Raw genomic sequence first — 21,163 nt, forward strand, 5'->3', positions numbered from 1 at the left:
TTGGACTCTGACCTTACCTTGCCTGCTGCCTGCCTGGACCTCGGATTGGACTCTGACCTTACCTTGCCTGCTACCTGCCTGGACCTCGGATTGGACTTTGACCTTGCCTTGCCTGCTGCCTGCCTGGACCTCGGATTGGACTTTGACCTTGCCTTGCCTGCCGCCTGGACCTCGAATTGGACACTGACCCCTGCCTGGAACCAGGACGCTGTATCTGGTTGTCTTTGGCCTGTACCCAGTTCACGCTGAGGCCCAGCGTAGGGTACTGAGGGGTTTTAGTACCGGGACTTCCACCTTCCAGAGACGAAAGGCACCTAGATTCCTCAGGTGGGTGACTTTTACTCTGGGTCAAGGGTCCACAAACATAACAGATTGTGAAGGCCATGGACCCGGTGGACCTGTTCGGTCTTCAGGCAATTCCAGGCCTCGCCCAGCAGCTGATGCAGCAGCGTCAGCAGCAACAACAGCAACAACTGAGCTTGGAAGCACTAACAGCCACGGTGGACCGGTTAGCTCGGCGTCTGGAAATACCCCATGGAGCCGAGGCCGCTGTTCCAGCACCACCACCACCAACTATTCCTGCTTCAGTATCTCACTTGCCCGCTCCTCCTCGCTTTTCCGGGGAGGCCAAGTTATGTCGAGGGTTTCTTAACCAGTGTTTTATCAGGTTTTCGTTACAAGGACAACAATTCCCCAATGACCAGACGAAAACCTCCTTTATCATCTCTTTGCTCGACGGAAAGGCCATGGCCTGGGCATCCCCTCTCTGGGAAAGGACAGACCCCATATTAAACGACTTGTCTCGGTTCGTTGCTACATTCCGCCAGGTGTTTGATGAACCCGGAAGACTGGCTACCGCTTCATCGGAACTACTAAATCTACGCCAAGGTTCCCGTACGTTGGCAGATTTTGCTATTGAATTTCGGACACTGGCCTCCGAGTTAGGATGGCAATCGGACTGCCTGAGGGGCATTTTTCTTGAAGGCTTATCTCCCCGCATCAAGGACGAACTTGCGGGTAGAGATCTTCTGGAGGATCTAGATTCTTTGATCGACTTGGCAGGCCGTATTGATCGACGAATCCAACAGAGAGCCAGAGAAACAAGATCCTCTCGTCGACTATTTTCCTTGGCTCCCAATTTCTCCCGTCCATTGGTAACTCCCGGCACAGCTGAAGTTCCACCGGAGACAAAAGAAGAACCCATGCAGGTGGGAAGAAGTCGGCTGACGGTTGAGGAGAAACAACGTCGAAAGAGGCTGGGGCTGTGTCTATACTGCGGCAACCGAGGACACCTTCTTGCTCAGTTTCCCGAGCGTCCGGGAAACTACCGGTCCTAGGAGTCTCGGAGGGGCAGACCCTAGGGAGTAATCTTGCTCCTCAATTTGTAGTACCAGTGACACTTCAATGTGAGGCGGGACCTTTCACCACCCAGGCCCTGGTTGATTCCGGTGCCGGAGGAAACTTCATTCTGGCAGAACTGGTCCATCAATTACAGATTCCGACTTGCCTTCGTAAGACACCACTATTCATTTCCTCCATCCGTGGCGAGAACCTTCCTGGATGGATTACCTCCTGCACTACACCTTTACTCCTCCTCACCGGAGTGTTGCATCAAGAAAAAATTTCTTTTTTGTTCCTGGAAAAAGCCATCCACCCAGTGGTACTGGGTCTGCCCTGGTTACAACGACATTCCCCTACTATTGATTGGGGTACTCTCCAAATTGCGGCATGGGGTCCAGAATGCCATGGGACTTGCATCCAATGGACACATCAACCTGCAATTCCAGTAACCACCACGAAGATGGCTTTACCACCACAATACGCCGAGTTTGTGGACGTTTTTTCTAAAGAGAAGGCAGAGATCCAGCCCTGTCATCTAAGGTTCGATTGTGCAATAGACTTACTCCCGGACGCCATTCCTCCTAGGGGGCAAATTTATCCACTCTCGGGGCCAGAGTCCCAGGCCATGTCAGATTACATCAAGGAGAATCTATCACGAGGATTTATTCGTCTTTCCACATCCCCGGCAGGAGCGGGGTTTTCTTCGTACCCAAGAAAGATGGGTCGTTAAGGCCATGTATAGACTACAGGGGTCTTAACGCCATCACTCGCAAGGATTGTTATCCTCTTCCTCTGATACCTGAATTACTAGACCAATTGCACGATGCAAAAATTTTCTCGAAACTGGACTTGCGGGGAGCATATAACTTGGTTCGAATCAAACCTGGGGATGAGTGGAAGACCGCTTTTAATACTCGTAATGGCCACTACGAATACCTCGTCATGCCTTTTGGATTGTGTAATGCACCTGCGGTTTTTCAAAACCTTATGAACGAAGTTTTTCGGGACATGCTATATAAACAAGTGATCGTGTACCTTGATGATATCCTCGTTTACTCTAAGGATCTGAACACGCATCGCAAAGATATTAAACTAGTCCTACAACGTCTAAGAGAGAATCAGCTGTTTGTGAAACTAGAGAAATGTCTCTTCGAGAAACAATCTATACCTTTCTTAGGATTTATTATAGCCACCACAGGGTTTCAGATGGATCCAGAGAAGGTGGCCAGTATTCGAGACTGGCCACAGCCCAAGGGACTTCGAGCCATACAGCGGTTTCTTGGTTTTTCCAATTTTTACCGGAACATTATCCCACATTATAGCTCCGATTACCGCTTTGACCAGAAAGAGGGCTGATACCAAGAGATGGTCTCAAGAGGCAATACAAGCATTCAAGGATATCAAGATGGCCTTTTTACAGGAACCGTGTCTCCGTCATCCGAACCCCAATCGTCCATTTATCGTTGAGGTGGACGCATCCGAGGTAGCTGTTGGGGCAGTCCTCAGTCAGTATTCAGATCGAGGGGCATTAATTCCCTGTTCTTTTTTCTCTCGTAAGTTTTCACTCGCAGAGAAAAACTATGGAATCGGTGATAAAGAATTGCTGGCTATCAAGATGGCTTTGGAAGAATGGAGACAGTGGCTGGAAGGGGCGCAACACACCATCACCATTTTCACCGACCACAAGAATTTGGAATATTCTTCTCACGTTTTGACTTCAACCTCCGGTATCGTCCAGCAGCTAAGAATGGGTGGGCGGATGCCCTTTCCAGATCCTTCGAGGACGAAGATTCACCAGAGACTCTTAAACACATTATTGATCCTGCCAAACTTATGCTAGCGGTCACGGAGACGGTACCACCTGGGAAGACTGTAGTGCCCCTCAGACTACGCCCCAAAGTACTTTCATGGGCACATGACTCGCTGTCTGCTGGACATCCCGGGAGAGCACGAACCTGGGAACTACTTGCCCGTTACTACTGGTGGCCCCAGATGAAGGGGGATGTACGAGCTTATGTTTCCTCCTGTCCTAAGTGTGCTCAGCAGAAGCCGTTGCCAGGTTGACCCTGGGGCCTCCTCCAGCCCCTTCCACCCCCTCAAGAGCCATGGACCCACATTTCCACGGACTTTGTAGTCGACTTGCCTACTTCTGGGGGGAACCAGGTCATCTGGGTCGTTGTCGACCGTTTTTCTAAGATGGTCCACTTTATGCCCTTGCCCAAATTGCCTTCTGCTCCCGAATTGGCGGACCTCTTCGCCTCGCATATTTTTCGGCTCCACGGTTTTCCTCTTCACATTACTTCTGACCGAGGACCTCAGTTCACGGCTAAATTCTGGAACGCGCTTTGTAAGAAGTTCGGCATCCAATTGGACTTTACCACTGCTTTCCATCCACAGGGGAATGGTCAGGCAGAACGGGTCAATAGAGGACTAAAATTATTCTTACGTCTTTTTGTGAACCATCGTCAGGATGATTGGGCCAGTCTTCTCCCCTGGGCCGAATTCTCACATAATTCTCATGTACATTCTGCCACTGGACAATCTCCTTTTCAAATTGTTTTTGGTAAACAACCTCGCCCTCCACTACCTCTATCACTTACGGTAGCTTCACCTGCTGCTCAACTTTCGACTCAACGCCTACATGAACTTTGGGTAACCACCAACGCTCGCCTTCACAGGGCAGCCGAGGCTGCGAAATGGATGTCAGACAAGCATCGCCGTCCCGCTCCGCAATTTCTTACGGGAGATCGGGTTTGGCTTTCCACCCGTCATCTGCGTCTCCGGGTTCCATCCATGCGACTGGCTCCCAGATACATCGGACCCTTCCTTATCAGTAGACGTCTGGGTCCGGTAACCTATCGACTACGACTTCCTACTAGTCTTCGGATCCACAATTCTTTTCACGTTTCTCTATTAAAGCCTCTGACTTCCTCTCCTTTCCATAAGACTCCGTGTCAAACCCCCACCGTCAAGTCAGCTGAGGATGCCATCTATCAAGTACGAGAGATTCTGGACATTCGGCGCCACCATCGACGATGGGAGTACTTGATCGCCTGGGAAGGCTTTGGTCCTGAGGAAAACTCATGGGAACCTGCAGCAAATATATTGGATAAATCTTTGCTTCATCACTTTCATCTGATGCATCCTGAGAAACCAGGCCCGTCCAGGAGGGGGCGTAAGAGGGGGGGTACTGTTGTGAACCCCGATCGCGTTTGCACGCGACCGGGCTCCCCTACCTTCTCCAGCCAGGCCGGTTCGGGTCCCCTTCCCCGCGGTGCACGGGCCGCGGCAGCAAGATGGCCACCCTCCGAGGAGCAGCGTCGTCAAGCCCGCGATCAGCCCCACCCCTTAAAGGGGCCGGAACACGGAAGAGGGGCCGGCCCCGGAAGAAGACGTCAGCAGGGAGGGATATTTAAGTCACTTGCAGTGAAGGGCTGATTGCCTTCACAACAGGTCTGGTGGTTTTTTGTTCCTGGTGTTGCGGTTTCCCTGTTGTTGACTCCTGCCTGCTTTGACTTTGCCTTGCCTGCTGCCTGCCTAGACCCCGGATCGGACCTGACCTTGCCTTGCCTGCTGCCTGCCTAGACCCCGGATCGGACCTGACCTTGCCTTGCCTGCTGCCTGCCTAGACTCCGGATCGGACCTGTCTTTGCTTTGCTTGCTGCCTGCCTGGACCTCGGATTGGACACTGACTTTACCTTGCCTGCTGCCTGCCTGGACCTCGGATTGGACTCTGACCTTACCTTGCCTGCTACCTGCCTGGACCTCGGATTGGACTTTGACCTTGCCTTGCCTGCTGCCTGCCTGGACCTCGGATTGGACTTTGACCTTGCCTTGCCTGCCACCTACCTGGACCTCGGATTGGACACTGACCCCTGCCTGGAACCAGGACGCTGTATCTGGTTGTCTTTGGCCTGTACCCAGTTCACGCTGAGGCCCAGCGTAGGGTACTGAGGGGTTTTAGTACCGGGGCTTCCACCTTCCAGAGACGAAAGGCACCTAGATTCCTCAGGTGGGTGACTTTTACTCTGGGTCAAGGGTCCACAAACATAACACTAAGACTAAATTTTCAAAAGGGAAACTTTGATAAAATGAGGAAAATAGAAAAAAACTAAAAGCTGCAACTGCAAAGGTTAAAAGTGTACAATAGGCGGGGGGCGTGTGACGTCACGCTGAGGAATGGCAGCCTGAATCTTGTGCTCCCGCCGCCCTAACCCGAATCCGCGGCGATCCGCGCTCTCACTACCACTAGTAACCTACTTTTAGCTTGGGCAGTGCAGCCCTTTCGCATACTATGGCGAGCAAGAAAAAAAATCCGGACTTACAGCGTTTTTCGTATCATAAAGAAGGGCTTAAAGAATCTGACGCTGCCCCTCCTAACATGGACGGAGAACAAAATGGCGGTCCACCGCGGGCAGACCCACCGGAGGATACTCCGTCTACTTCCGATCCTGCTACCGGACCTATGTCTGCCCACCCCACCCGGGATGAATTCCGGGACTGGTTTGCCGGGTTGCGAGCGGACATTAAGTCTTTCCGACAGGAATTCCTAACACACGTTGAGGAGTTACGGGAGGACCTGACGACTATGGGCCACAGAGTGGACGATTTAGATGTCCGCCTCGAGGGCCATGCCATGCAGCTCTCTGAGACAAAAACCCTCACCGATTCTCTCCGCACGGATGCGGACCAAATTGCAGCTAAACTCGCTGACCTGGAAAATAGGGCGAGGAGGAGCAACCTCCGCTTTCGCGGCTTTCCTGAACCGTCGGGGCCTGAGGACTGCCACGTGCTGGTCCGCGATTTCTGCCTACATCTCTTAGCTGCTGCTAATACCTCAGGAGAACTCCCACCCCCTGACATACAATTTGACCGGGCGCATAGGGCTTTGCGGTCCCCCCAGAATAACCGACCACGGGACATAATTGTTTGTTTCTCTGCCTACAAAATCAAGGAACGGGTTGCGGCAGCTGCTAGGGAGCGGACTGCGTGGCCCTGGAAGGGACACGACATTGGTGTTTTTCCGGACCTCTCCTTGGCTACTCTGCAAAATCGCCAAACGTTCAGGGAAGTGACTTTATTTTTGCGTACTAAAAATATGAAATACCGGTGGCTGCACCCCTTTGGTCTCTCCTTTACGCTCGAGGGGGTTACCCACAAATGTTTTTCTGCTGCGGAGGCCGCTCCTAGTTTACTCTCAATGGGATATACTGCTTCTCAACCTCCTCCTAGGCCGCAAAGAACCGCCACCCCTCTCACTCAGCACCCTGCGTGGCAACGGGTGGGGAAGCGCAGCAGCAGGCTGCGTAGGCACTCGGGCGGATCTTCGTCCCAGCAGGGCCCTTCATGACTCTTCTTTTACCAATCTCTTTAAGGGTTATGGAGGCTATGCTTATTTTCTTATATTATTATGATGGTTACTAATGTCTGAATATATTTGAAAAATGCTGAGCGCGTTTTTGATGTTTGCCTTGGTTTTATGTTAACAGTTTTCAGTGGTTGATTGCTGTGGGTTTGTGGGGGCGGGGGGAGGGCGGGGGACTGCCTCTCTCTTGTGACATCTTTCCATCCCCCCATATGGGAAAGGGAGTTAGTCTGCAGGGAGGATCAGGCAGACTGAATTCCAGGGGAACTATGGGCTCTAAAGCCCTTCAAGGGGAACATGCCTTTGTCCTGAACTCTCAAGGTGCTGTTGTGCCGTTCTTCCATGCTGCATATTTTTTGCTAATGGCAGGTTCGGTCTTTTCTCTCAGCTTAAGCTGCTATGAGCGACATGGTGCTTCATCCGTGGTCAGGATTTCTTTTGATTCTGGCGTTATTATTGCACGAGCTACTGTACTCCACTTCACTTTTAACTCATGGCCACGCTACACGTAGCCTCTATAAATGTTAAAGGTCTTAATTCTCCCCAAAAGAGATCCTTATTCTACCGGGAGATGTTGGTCTCACACCCAGATATTATTTTTGTCCAAGAAACACACCTTATGCGATGGTATGAATCCCTGATGCGCTCTAGGCAGTACCAGCACCAGTTTTTCTCTGCCGCTCACAAAAATACTAAGTATGCTGGGGTCGGCATTCTGTTTGCCTCTCATTTGGTGTTTGAATGTAAGAAATGTATTACTGATCCGCAGGGTCGATTCCTCTTGCTTTGTATTACGATGTATGACCTTGATTTTACCTTCGTATCTGTATACGCCCCTAATAGGGAGCAGGCTGCTTTTTTTAACGCTCTTAAACAGACCATTGCCATGCATGCCTCTGGTCATTTGTTGATTGGAGGTGATTTCAATGTCACCTTGTCCCCTCCCCTGGATACTTCCAAGGGGGTATCCCGCACAGCCCCTGTACATATCAAGGCTCTTAAGGCTCTTATGGCTGAGCACAACCTAATCGACTCCTGGCGGGCCTCTTATCCTGACTCACGATCATTCTCTTTTTATTCTAAGCCCCATGATTCCTATTCCCGAATAGATTATCTAATGGTGGACAAAAATTTATTTCATATGTTAAATAAGTCCGATATAGGGATTATATCATGGTCGGACCATGCCCCAGTCTCCCTGCAGCTTCAGCTGCCGGCAGGTGATCATGGGACTAAATACTGGCGTCTGAATGACTCTATCTTACATGATCCGGTGTTTACCCAATCTACCACTCAGCTTCTTCAGGAGTTTTTCCAGCTTAATACCGAGTCCGTTTCTTCACCGGTTGTGGTTTGGGACTGTTTTAAGTCTTATATCAGAGGCCATTTCATATCCCGATCCTCTTATTTAAAGAGGAAGCGGGAGGCAGCCTGTTCCCAGCTGAGGGCGCAGATTCTGGACCTCACAATGCAGCATAGCTTAACCAGATCTAAAAAGCTTTTGACGCAACTTACCAGGGCAAGAGATGACCTGCATAGGCTGGAGTTGGACCATATCTCTCATGCGTTAAGCATTTCCAGACAAGCGCACTTTGAGGGAGGGAATAAAGCTGGACGTCTCCTGGCCCAACAACTGAAAAAACAATCATTCCAGAACCATATCCTTAAAATTAAAAATGGGTCAGGACAACTTGAAACTACCAACTCTGCCATCGCGCAGCAATTTCTTAAATTCTACCAAGACCTTTATTCGGCGGAACCCCATATCCAGTCTGCCGATATAGTTCAGTATCTTCAGGCTCTCCCTCTATCCCGCCTTACTCCTGATATGCAAGAGAGTTTAAATGCAGAAATTACGTCCCTCGAGATTCTAGGGGTCATCAAATCCCTGAAAGTGGGAAAGGCACCGGGACCTGATGGTCTCACCGCTAAATTCTATAAAACTTTCAGCCATACTCTAGTGCCACACTTGCAGAGACACTTTAATTTTTTAAGGGGCGGGGGCCGGCTACACTTAGATTCCAATTCGGCGGGGATTACCATAATTGATAAGCCGGGGAGAGACCCCGCGCTTTGCGCATCGTATCGTCCAATCTCTCTGATCAACCTGGACCTTAAAATTCTAGCTAAAATCCTGGCTGATAGAATGAATACTTTCATATCCCGCATTATCCATCCCGACCAGGCTGGTTTTATTCCGGGTCGGATGGCTAGTGATAATGTACGTAAAATCATGGATATTATCTGGGGGGCCACATACTGCCGATTGGATCATCTGTTATTGGCCATTGATGCAGAGAAGGCCTTTGACATGGTCCATTGGCCCTTCTTATTTCATACCCTGCACGCTATGGAATTCGGGCCTTACTTCCATAACTGGCTTCAAGCCTTATATCATGAGCCATCTGCCAGCTTGAAAATAAATGGCAGATATACTGCTTCCTTTCCCGTTAGGCGGGGCACTAGGCAGGGGTGTCCTCTGTCACCTCTATTGTTCGCTATCTTCTTGGAACCCCTAGCCATTACCATCCGTCTTAATGAGAATGTGCGAGGCTTTACCTATCGGTCCTATGAGTCAAAAATCTCTTTGTTTGCTGACGATATCATATTCACCGTCGGTAGCCCAGCTACGTCCCTCCCCCAAATAGAAGCGGACCTAGCACGCTTCAGTGCGTTGTCGGGCTTTAAAATAAATTGGGAAAAGTCCGAGATATTGAACATTTCCTGCCCGTCAGATATGGTTCACTCCTTAAAGGCATCTCATGCTTTCAGGTGGGCTTCAAACAAACTCAAGTATCTAGGGGTTTATTTAAGTCATGATCTCTCTGCTGTATATAATCTTAATTATACCCCGTTATTTAAACAACTTGAATCAGATATGGACAATTGGACTTCGCTCCCCCTAACATGGATTGGACGACTGGCGACTTTTAAGATGACCATACTTCCCAAACTTCTATACCTCTTTCAGACGCTCCCGGTGATGATTCCACGCACTGTATTACTCCTTTGGCAGAGAAAGCTGTTGCGGTTCTTGTGGAGGCGACGGCCCCCACGTGTTGCACAGAAGATTCTGTACCAGACTAAATTAACAGGGGGTCTGGGTTTGCCTAATTTGCTCTGGTACTATGCAGCGGCGCAGATTCGTCCTATCCTGGACTGGCACTGTACCTCCAGCCCAAAATCGTGGGTGGCCCTGGAGCAGGAATGGATGGCTCCGATGTCTATTGCATCTCTTCTTTGGCAGCCCTCCAAGACGTGGCGGCCGGACACTAGATTGCTGCCCTGCACACGACAAACCTACAATATTTGGAAACTGTGGAAACACAAATTGGTGGGCCACACGGACTATTTTTCCATATCCTCTTTATTCCATAACATTAAGTTTCCGGCGGGTATTCCCTCGATGGCGTATGATGCCTGGAAGGCAAAGGGCATTTCTACCTTTGGCCATATTATGCTTCAGAATTCCGTCCTATCCTTTTCGGCGCTGCAGACCTCTTATCAGCTTCCTGCGAGGGAATTTCTCGCCTACATGAGACTACGCCACTTCATCCAGCATCTACAACATGCAGGTGCACTATCGACAACCCGCTCCCTTTTTGAGGGATATTGTGCATCCACACGCCCAATCGGAGGACTGATATCTAAAGTATATCAGATTTTGGGATCCGGTTCCTTCACTAGACACTCCCATATGAGAGCTTGGGAACTGGACCTACAGAGAGACATTTCTGAAGAAGAGTGGCTGACGATTTTCTCCAAGCTTTCGCGAGGCAACGTCTCCTCCAGGATCATTGAAGCTAATTATAAGATACTGTACCGCTGGCATTTAACACCCGAACGTCTACACAAGTGCTACCCTCATGTACAACCACACTGCTGGAGGAATTGTTCGCAGCCCGGTACATTTATCCACATGTGGTGGGACTGCTCCAGTATTCAAGCGTTCTGGTCTTGTGTGTCCACGCTACTCTCGCAACTCATACAGGCTCCTTGCTCCCTTACTAAGGAGCAGGCGCTCTTGTTTGGTCTTATGGATGGACTCCAGCCCTCTGAGCAGACGTTGCTCTATCAAGTGTGCTTGGCTGCCAGGATGGAGATTGCTTATCACTGGAAGAGGCCGCAGCCTCCCACAGCGGAGGAACTACTAAAACGCCTGGACGGGACGTGTCTTTTATACCGCCTTACAGCTCTGAAATATCATCGGCTTGCCAAATTCCATCAAGTCTGGGGCGCTTACATTACCTGGCGACCATTGACCTTTACACCAAGTTGAGAGGATAGCTGTCTCGTATTGATCCTTTTGCATTTTTTCCTTTTTATTTACCTGCATCGACCTTGAACTTTGACAAATTATGCTAGCTTGGACTCTTGCCATATTCTGGACTAGGCATGTTGGGAGGGGGGAGGGGGGTGGGATGACGGGTTCTAAAGTTTCTAAACTTGTATTTGCTGTATGACATTCTGCTTGCCTTATTGTATTGTGTATCTCTGTTTCACATCTGGTGTTCTGGTTGACGCGTACTATATTTTCCTGTTGTTGGATTATGTCTACAGCAATAAAAATCTTTAATTAAAAAAAAAAAAAAAGTGTACAATAGGTATGAACATTGTTTAAAAATACAATCTTAGAAGCACAGTCCAGATGTATTCCACACATTAAGAAAGGTGGGAGGAAGCAAAACGATTACCGGCATAGTTAAAAGGTGAGGTGAAAGAGGCTATTTTAGCCAAAAAAAACATCCTTCAAAAATTGGAAGAAGGATGCATCTGAAGAAAATAGGAAAAATCATAAGCATCATCAAGTTAAGTGTAAAACATTGATAAGGCAGGTTAAGAAAGAATTTGAAATGAAGTTGGCCATAGAGGCAAAAACTCATAATCAAAACTTTAAAAAAAATATCCAAAGCAAGAAACCTGTGAGAGAGTCAGTTGGACCGTTAGATGACCGAGGGGTTAAAGGGGCTCTTAGGGAACATAAAGCCATTGCAGAAAGACTAAATTAATTATTTGCTTCTGTGTTTACTAATGAGGATGCTGGAGAGATATCGGTTCCGGAGATGGTTTTCAAGGGTGATGATTCAGATGAACTGAACCAAATCACTGTGAACCTGGAAGATGTAGTAGGCCAGATTGACAAGCGAAAGAGTAGTAAATCATCTGGACCTGATGGTATGCACCCCAGGGTTCTGAAGGAACTAAAAACATGAAATTTCAGATCAATTAGTTAAAATTTGTAACCTATCATTAAAATCATCCATTGTAACTGAAGCCTGGAGGGTGCCCAATGTAACCCCAATATTTAAAAAGGGCTCCACAGGGGCGATCCAGGAAACTATAGACCAGTGAAGCTGACTTTGGTGCTGGGAAAAATAGTGAAATCTATTTTAAAGATCAAAATCACAGAGCATATAGAAAGACATGGTTTAATGGAACATAGACAGCATGGATTTACCCAAGGCAAGTCTTGCCTCACTAATCTGCTTCATTTTTTTTGAAGGGGTTAATAAACATGTGGATAAAGATGTGGTGTATTTGGATTTTCAGAAGGCATTTGACAAAGTCCCTCAAGAGAGGCTTCTAAGGAAACTAAAAAGTCATGGGATAGGAGGCGATATCCTTTCATGGATTAAAACTGGTTAAAAGACAGGAAACAGAGAGTAGGATTAAATGGTCAATTTTCTCAGTGGAAAAGGGTAAACAGAGAAGTGCTTCATGGATCTGTATTTGGACCGGTGCTTTTCAATATATTTATAAATGATCTGGAAAGGAAAACAACGACTGAGGTAATCAAATTTGCAGATGATACAAAATTATGAAGAAAGCAAAAAGTCTGGCAGAAGAAAGAACTGCCAAAAAGGTAAAGCGAGGTGACAAAACATTCTTCAGATACATCATAGAAAGGAGAAAGCTCCAAAGAGGTATAGTGAAATTGAAAGATGAAAAGAATCAATGTGTGGAGATAGACGAAGAAATGGTGGAAATATTAAACAAATACTTCAGTTTGATGTTCACTAAAGAGGACCCTGGAGAAGGTCCGTCACTAGTTAACAAGAAACTGGAGGGGAGTGGAGTAGATGTAACTCTGTTTATAGAAGAGAATGTATGGGAAGAGCTAGGAAAGCTGAAAGTGGACAAAGCCATGGGGCCTGATGAGGTTCATCCCAGGATACTGAGGGAGCTCAGAGATGTGCTGGCGGGTCCGCTGTGTGACCTGTCCAACAGATCCTTGGAAACGGGAGTGGTGCCGAGTGACTGGAGAAGAGCGAAGGAGGTCTCGCTTCACAAGAGTGGGAGCAGAGAGAAGGCTGGAAATTACAGGCCGGTTAGCCTTACCTTGGTGGTGGGAAAATTAATGGACACTCTGCTGAAGGAAAGGATAGTGAACTATCTACAATCCAGTGGGTTGCTCGACCCGAGACAGCATGGATTCACCAGGGGAAGGTCCTGTCAGATGAATCTGACTGGTTTTTTTGATTGGGTGACTAAAGAATTGGATCAGAGAAGAGTGCTCGATGTGATTTAATTGGATTTTAGTCAAGCTTTTGATACGGTCCCACATAGAAGGTTCGTGAATAAAATGAGAGGCTTGGGAGTGAGCGCCAAGGTGGTGGAATGGATTACAAACTGGTTGATGTCTATCCTCGAGCAAGTTCCATAGGCTCATGACATACGTGTGTATTCTCTTGTGAGAGGATGTATCACTCTATATGTTTCAACCAAGTCTAAATCCTGATACAGATATTTTATACATAAGAACATAAGAAAATGCCATACTGGGTCAGACCAAGGGTCCATCAAGCCCAGCATCCTGTTTCCAACAGTGGCCAATCCAGGCCATAAGAACCTGGCAGTACCCAAACACTAAGTCTATTCCATGTTACCATTGCTAATGGCAGTGGCTATTCTCTAAGTGAACTTAATAGCAGGTAATGGACTTCTCCTCCAAGAACTTATCCAATCCTTTTTTAAACACAGCTATACTAACTGCACTAACCACATCCTCTGGCAACAAAATCCAGAGTTTAATTGTGCGTTGAGTAAAAAAGAACTTTCTTCGATTAGTTTTAAATGTGCCCCATGCTAACTTCATGGAGTGCCCCCTAGTCTTTCTACTATCCGAAAGAGTAAATAACCGATTCACATCTACCCATTCTAGACCTCTCATGATTTTAAGCATCTCTATCATATCCCCCCTCAGTCGTCTCTTCTCCAAGCTTCCTCATAGGGGAGCTGTTCCATTCCCCTTATCATTTTGGTAGCCTTTCTCTGTACCTTCTCCATCGCAATTATATCTTTTTTGAGTTGCGGCGACCAGAATTGTACAGAGTATTCAAGGTGCGGTCTCACCATGGAGCGATACAGAGGCATTATGACATTTTCCGTTTTATTCACCATTCCCTTTCTAATAATTCCCAACATTCTGTTTGCTTTTTTGTCTGCCGCAGCACACTGAACCGACGATTTCAATGTGTTATCCACTATGACGCCTAGATCTCTTTCTTGGGTTGTAGCACCTAATATGGAATCCAACATTGTGTAATTATAGCATGGGTTATTTTTCCCTATATGCATCACCTTGCACTTATCCACATTAAATATCATCTGCCATTTGGATGCCCAATTTTCCAGTCTCACAAGGTCTTCCTGCAATTTATCACAATCTGCTTGTGATTTAACTACTCTGAACAATTTTGTGTCATCTGCAAATTTGATTATCTCACTCGTCGTATTTCTTTCCAGATCATTTATAAATATATTGAAAAGTAAGGGTCCCAATACAGATCCCTGAGGCACTCCACTGTCCACTCCCTTCCACTGAGAAAATTGTCCATTTAATCCTACTCTCTGTTTCCTGTCTTTTAGCCAGTTTGCAATCCACGAAAGGACATCACCACCTATCCCATGACTTTTTACTTTTCCTACAAGCCTCTCATGAGGAACTTTGTCAAACGCCTTCTGAAAATCCAAGTATACTATATCTACCGGTTCACCTTTATCCACATGTTTATTAACTCCTTCAAAAAAGTGAAGCAGATTTGTGAGGCAAGACTTGCCCAGGGTAAAGCCATGCTGACTTTGTTCCATTAAACCATGTCTTTCTATATGTTCTGTGATTTTGATGTTTAGAACACTTTCCACTATTTTTCCTGGCACTGAAGTCTGGCTAACCGGTCTGTAGTTTCCCGGATCGCCCCTGGAGCCCTTTTTAAATACCTTTAACTGATTTGGATCCTCCCACCAAAACTGTAGAGGAATGATCCAGTATAGGATCATGCACGTAATTTAAATCACCCCCAACGATTAAGAGACCAAATGTAAAATCAGCTAGTAGACGGAACTGTTTCGTAAAAAAAGAATGCTCATACACATTTGGGGCATAGACATTGCAAATCGTAATTTTTTTTTCATACAAAGAGCCAGAAACCAGTAGGTATCTCCCCTCTGGGTTTTAGAGTATTTGAGAAAGTTGAAAAGGGACATTGAATCCTATTAAAAAAGCAACACCCACTTTTCTTTGTTCCCGACCTCACCCCACACCTGCCCCACCCACTGTTTACATAACTTTTGATGTTTCTTATTACTCAAATGAGTTTCTTGGATTAGAGCTATATGAATATGTTGCCTCTTCACTGCCTGTAAAATTTGTGTCTCTTGATTACAGAACTAATCCCCAAGACATTCCAGGTTGCCCATCTAATAGATGGCAAAGTCACTGATATATAGCAGTATTAAAGTTACAAAGGACAGAAATTTGCTTCACAGAGGACCGGGCCCCCCAACCTAGGCCCGAGTCTGTTACTACCAATAAGAAGAAATCTCCCAGGCAAGAAGAGATCACAAAATGTAGGACATAAGTAATTTTCCCACCTATACACAACCCCCGATCCCCAAGCTCCCATCCCCCCCCCCACCCCTTCCCCCATTAACCCCTCTTCTCCCCTCAGAACCAATAATAACATTAACCCATTTAATTGCCCAGCCACAGGCAAACCAGGACCATGAACATGTGTTGGGACCCCACTCCCCTGTTTAGCAGGTCTACAATATGCGGGCTAAATCAAATGAGTTCCCTTTCAGTTCCCTTTCAAGCCGAGGAACTCTGGGAGGAAGGCGCTTGGGTTACACTCAATTTAAATGGCTGTCGCTGACAGCAGTTTCATCTGTGGAATTCAGAGCAATATACAAAGCCTCAGAACTGCCACTCCCCACCTCTGAATTTTCAATCTCTAGAGTACAGTTGCTACAAGGATTTTTTATATAAACTGTTCTACGATTTGAGAAGCATCATACACGTAAATACCACAGCCGGCAAGGTGATTCTCATTCCTTACTTCAATGATACTTCACTCTAACTGGTTTATTTAGCCGTGTGGCAATTTAAACTTAGTTACATCTTCAGCTCTCCCTGCGATGGCATGGAGGGAGCTTAATAAGCAATTCCTGGGTGTCCAAATCATCAGGGTTTGTTCCCCCTGAGGAAGTCAAGTTGGCGAAACAAGGGCCTTGTCGGGACATTATAATAGCATACCCAAAGCAACACCATTTTTAGAGCTGTTTTGTTCAGCAAATCTTGACTATATGTGATTATCTGTTAGTATACTACAATTGTGTGTGATGTTACAAATTTTAATTTGTTTGTATACATGCTGTGTTAACACTTCTGTATACTTGCTTCTTCACTTTGTGGCAGTTATTGATTAATAGCATCTTAGATCAGCCATCTCATGTGGTTAGGCTTACCACTGTACAGCTACAAAGTATATATATATATTCAATAATATTATGTGTATGACATATTGTTTCTAATGCTCTCGAAGGGAATGTTAGAATAATTTTGTGTTAGGATTAAGCGGTTTGTATTTGTTCACTTTTGTACATGCAAATAGACTTGAATAAAGAATTGTAAATTACCACATTGTAATTTGATTTTAATTCCAAAAGTGCTTTTTGCCCACTCCATTTGGAGTGTTTTTTTTCTCTCTCTCTCTCTATATATATATATATAAATACACACATACATACATGTATAAATATATAGACACATACATATCTAATTGAACTTAGTAACTTAGAAGAAACAGTCTTCATCTGTCGCAAAATCCAACGTGGAATTCAAAAGCAAGCAAAAGAACCTAGTATGCAACAACACACTGGTTCACATGCTAACACCACACAGATAGAGATGTAAGGAGAATTACTTTAAGCCATCTTCACACGTTTATCAAACTCAAAGTTTCCAGAAAAGCTTTGACCTCAGCAAGGGTGGCATAAACCATGATTTTATTGGCATGAGTGATCCTTAATTTCACCGGATACAAAAATGCAAAAGGGAGATTAAGTTCAACAAGTTTTGCACAAACCGGAGAAAACATCTTCCTCTGCACCGAGATTCCTGATGAAAAATCTTGAAAAATTAATATAGTTGTGCCTTCATAGATAAGAGCTCTATTTTTCCTATACACCATCTATATATCATGCTTCTGGGCATAATTCAAAATTTTCACCAGCACCAGATGGGGCCTGCTCTTATTTGGTGTCTTAGCACCTAGAGGGTGTGCAAGTTCCACACAAATTTTCCCATGTTGATTTATTTATTTATTTATAACTTTTTTTATACTGAAGTTCAGGTAACAGAATTACTTATCACTCCAGTTTACATTATAACAAGTAGAAAACAATGACAACATATGTCTTACAATGAACAAGGGAGTGAACAACTTGGATAATATAACATAACATACCTAGGAACAGTAGCAGTATGCACTATTAGAGAGAAACTAGCGCATGGGGAGGGAGGTTTGCTAATGGGGGGGAGGGGGAAGGAAGGTTGAAAGCGACGGTGCATGTGGAAGCCACTGCTCTATGATATGTGCTATATCTCTGTCTTTTATTGCCTCAGGGAAACCGATAAAACAAGTTATTCCTTCTGGAGCGATTCTCCAAATCCTCCAGTTTCTCTGCCTGTTTGTCTGCCAACTTTTTTAAAGCACGTACTTCTCCCTCTAGAATGACCACACAATCATCTAGGCCAGAAACGTTTGACTCCAGCTCAGGCATACATTTCCCGTCTCTGTTAACAGCACGAAAACTTCATCAAATCGAGAATCTATTTTTACAAATTTTCCCTCCAGTGCCAGAGCTATCGCATTTGCCACCTCAATGTTAAAATCCGGCGCTGCTATGGAAGCCGGACTGCTGTTGTCCTCTGCCATTTTGCAGCTGCCTGCCCGCTCTCACTCCTCCTTTTTTCACACAACTTTGATGAACATAAGGACTCACCGAAACATGCCATTTTCCATGTAGATTGATTGCAGCCAAACTCATCCGCTTGAGAGTAGCTGGTAAAAAAGAAGTCACGAATGCTGTTTTTATCAGTGGTTGAGGGAATGGGGTCCCGGAGTGAGCAGAAAGCACGTTTTTCCCCTCACATCACACCCTGTGTCCTCTCGAGTACACCTTAATATATCAGTGGTTCAAGTATAGCTCTAAAGCAAAGTAAAGTTAGAATTTCATCAAAGTGGAGTGGACCTCGGCTATTGGAATTATTGTTACTATTGTTGTTTAAAATACTATAATAAGAGATAGTTAAAGGCAAAAGGACATTATTCAAAAAGTGGAAAGCAGACCCAAATGTCGAAAACAGGGAAGAGCAGACGTACTGGCAAACAGGATGTAAAAAAATAACTAAGCACATTAACTGGTCAATTTTAAAAGCCCTATGCATGCCAAAACCAGGAGATACGAGCGTGACGCAGCCCGGCACGCACCGTGCGCATTTTAAAACCTGTATGGGTACATGTGTATCTCCCGGTACGCACATAAACATTTTCTCGCCAAAAGGGGCAGGGAGTGGGCAAGGCCTGGGCGGGTCATGGGCTGGCACCATGAAATCTGCACATAAATTTTACATGCACAAGTGCGCGCCGGGGTCCCCTACCACGTAATTTTACTTCTCCTATGGACGTGTAACAAACAAATTAGGCTAGTCAGTAGGGTTTTAAGGCTTGGGGCTAACAGGGTAAAACGGAGGCAAATTACCTAGGAGGTTTAGGAAGTCCTCTCTTTTACTGGGCTGAACTCGGAATACATTGGGAAACAGATAATTGCATCAGCACGTGTAGCTACTAAAATTCCCCACACTTATGTGCTCAAGTCGCCATATGCGCGTGTCAATATAAAATCGTGCACACTTGTATGTGCATATAGCCGATATTATAACATGCGTGCGTATGTTATAAAATTGCTGCATCCATGTGTGTGCACTGGCAAACGCATGAACATGTGCGCCCACACGCAGGGCTTAAATTTTACTTCTAAGTGATGATTTGAAAAGAAGCCTGTCAAAGAGGTAAAAACAAGTACTAAAACCTTTATCAATACATTTGAGCAAACAGCCTGCGAGGGGAGTCAGTTGGGCTATTAGATGTCTGAGGGGTAAAAGAGGGTGCTCAGGGAAGACAAAGAAATAGCAGAAAACCTAAGGGGCGGATTTTAAGAGCCCTGCTCGCGTAAATCCGCCCAGATTTACGCGAGCAGGGCCCTGCGCGCCGGTGCGCCTATGTTCAATAGGCCTACCGGCGCGCACAGAGCCCCGGGACTCGCGTAAGTCCCGGGGTTTTCCGAGGGGGGCGTGTCGGGGGCATGTTGGGGGCGGGGCCAAGCGGCGCACCGTTTTCGGGGCGGGACGCGGCGTTTCAGGGGCGGGCCCGGGGGCGTGGCCGCGCCCTCCGGAACCGCCCCCGGGTTGCGTCTAGGTGCGCCAGCGGCCCGCTGGCGTGCAGGGATTTACTTCTCCCTCTAGGAGGCGTAAATCCCCCAACAAAGGTAGGGTTAGACAGGGCCGGGGGGGGGTGGGTTAGGTAGAGGAAGGGAGGGGAAGGTGAGGGGAGGGCGTTAGCGAATTCCCTCCGAGGCCGCTCCGATTTCAGAGCGGCCTCGGAGGGAACGGAGGCAGGCTGCGCGGCGCGGCTCGCGCCGGCTACACGAAATCGGTAGCCTTGCGCGCGCCGATCCAGGATTTGCGCGGCTACGCGTGTATCTACTAAAATCCCGCGTACTTTTGTTGGCGCCTGGAGCGCCAACAAAAGTACGCCAACGTGCCGTTTTTGAAAATCTACCCCTAAATGAATTCTTTGCTTCTGTCTTTACTGAGGAGGATTTTGGGTTTATTTTCACATCGGAAACATTTCTTGATGGTGATGAAGATGGGGGACTAAATGAAATCGCTATGAAACTAGAGGATGTAATAAATCAGATTTAAAGACTAATGAATAACAAATCATTAAGACTGGAACTCAAACATGAAACTGCAGACCTGTTGCTAGTGATTTGCAATCTGAGACCAATTCTCATACTTTTAAAAAAAAGTTGAAGACCTGGCTGCTCCAGCAGGTTTTCTCATAATATTTACCTACTTTGACATCTAAAGCATTAAAGCAGTCTTTTTTTTATATAGTTCCTATATCTCCAATAGTTTTATTCTTTTTATGTTTCAATTGTTTTTAATTTTTTTATGTTTCAATTGTTTTTAATTTTTATGCTTTTACTGTTACTTTTACGTTTATTTTACTACATATATTAACTGTTTTTGAAATTTTAGATGCAATGTAGTATTTTATTTTATTTCTAAGTTTTATATTTTTAATTGTAAATCAATGTGATGTGCCAACGAACGTTGGTATAGAAAAGCAATAAATAAAATAAATAAATAGACGCCAATTTTTAAAAAGGACTCCAGGTGTCCTAGGAAACTATAGACTGGTGAGCCTGATGTCGATGCTGAGTAAAATGGTAGAAGCTATTCTTATTATATAGATAGACATGATTTAATAGAGCAAAGTCAACATGTTTTTACAAAGTGAAGTCGTCTTAATTTACTAGTTTTTTGAAGGTGTAAATAAACATACAGATAAAGGTGAGCAGGTTGATATAGTGAATTTGGATTTTCAGGAGGCATCTGACAAAGTCCCTCATGAGGGACTCCTCAGGAAATTGGGAGATCATGGGATCAGTGGCAATATCCTATTGTGGATTGGTAACAGGATTTATTTATTTTATTTATTTAAAGGCTTTTATATACCGATGTTCATGTAATAGTACATATCGCGTCTGTTTACAGAGAACTAATGTTAGAAATTACATTGAACATATGGGATACATAGAACAAGGAGTAAATAATAAGGATTACTATTACATCAAACATATTAAATGCAGTTGTATGAAACACGTGAGCACATAACAATATACCTGAAAACAGATAAACAAAAGGGCATTTGCTCCAGAAATTTTAGCCCTAGACCATGGTCCAGGAGGAATCTAGCACAAGATAACGTAAAGAACGAGAAAATGAGGGTGGCCAGTCAAAGCTGAGGTATTAGGGTTATTAAAGTCTTTAAGTGAATGCTTTAGTGAAAAGCCAAGTCTTAAGCTTTTTCTTAAATGTTTGCAGAC

At 45.7% G+C, this 21,163-nt stretch overlaps 1 protein-coding gene across 4 annotated transcripts in view; it reads right to left on the minus strand.

The window, feature by feature from the left end:
* Positions 1-21,163, minus strand: part of RUFY1 (RUN and FYVE domain containing 1) — a 653,398-nt gene that overhangs the window by 161,762 nt on the left and 470,473 nt on the right. The window lies entirely within an intron of this gene.

The sequence above is a fragment of the Rhinatrema bivittatum genome, chromosome 18, assembly GCF_901001135.1.
Source record: "Rhinatrema bivittatum chromosome 18, aRhiBiv1.1, whole genome shotgun sequence".
Lineage (NCBI taxonomy): Eukaryota > Metazoa > Chordata > Amphibia > Gymnophiona > Rhinatrematidae > Rhinatrema > Rhinatrema bivittatum.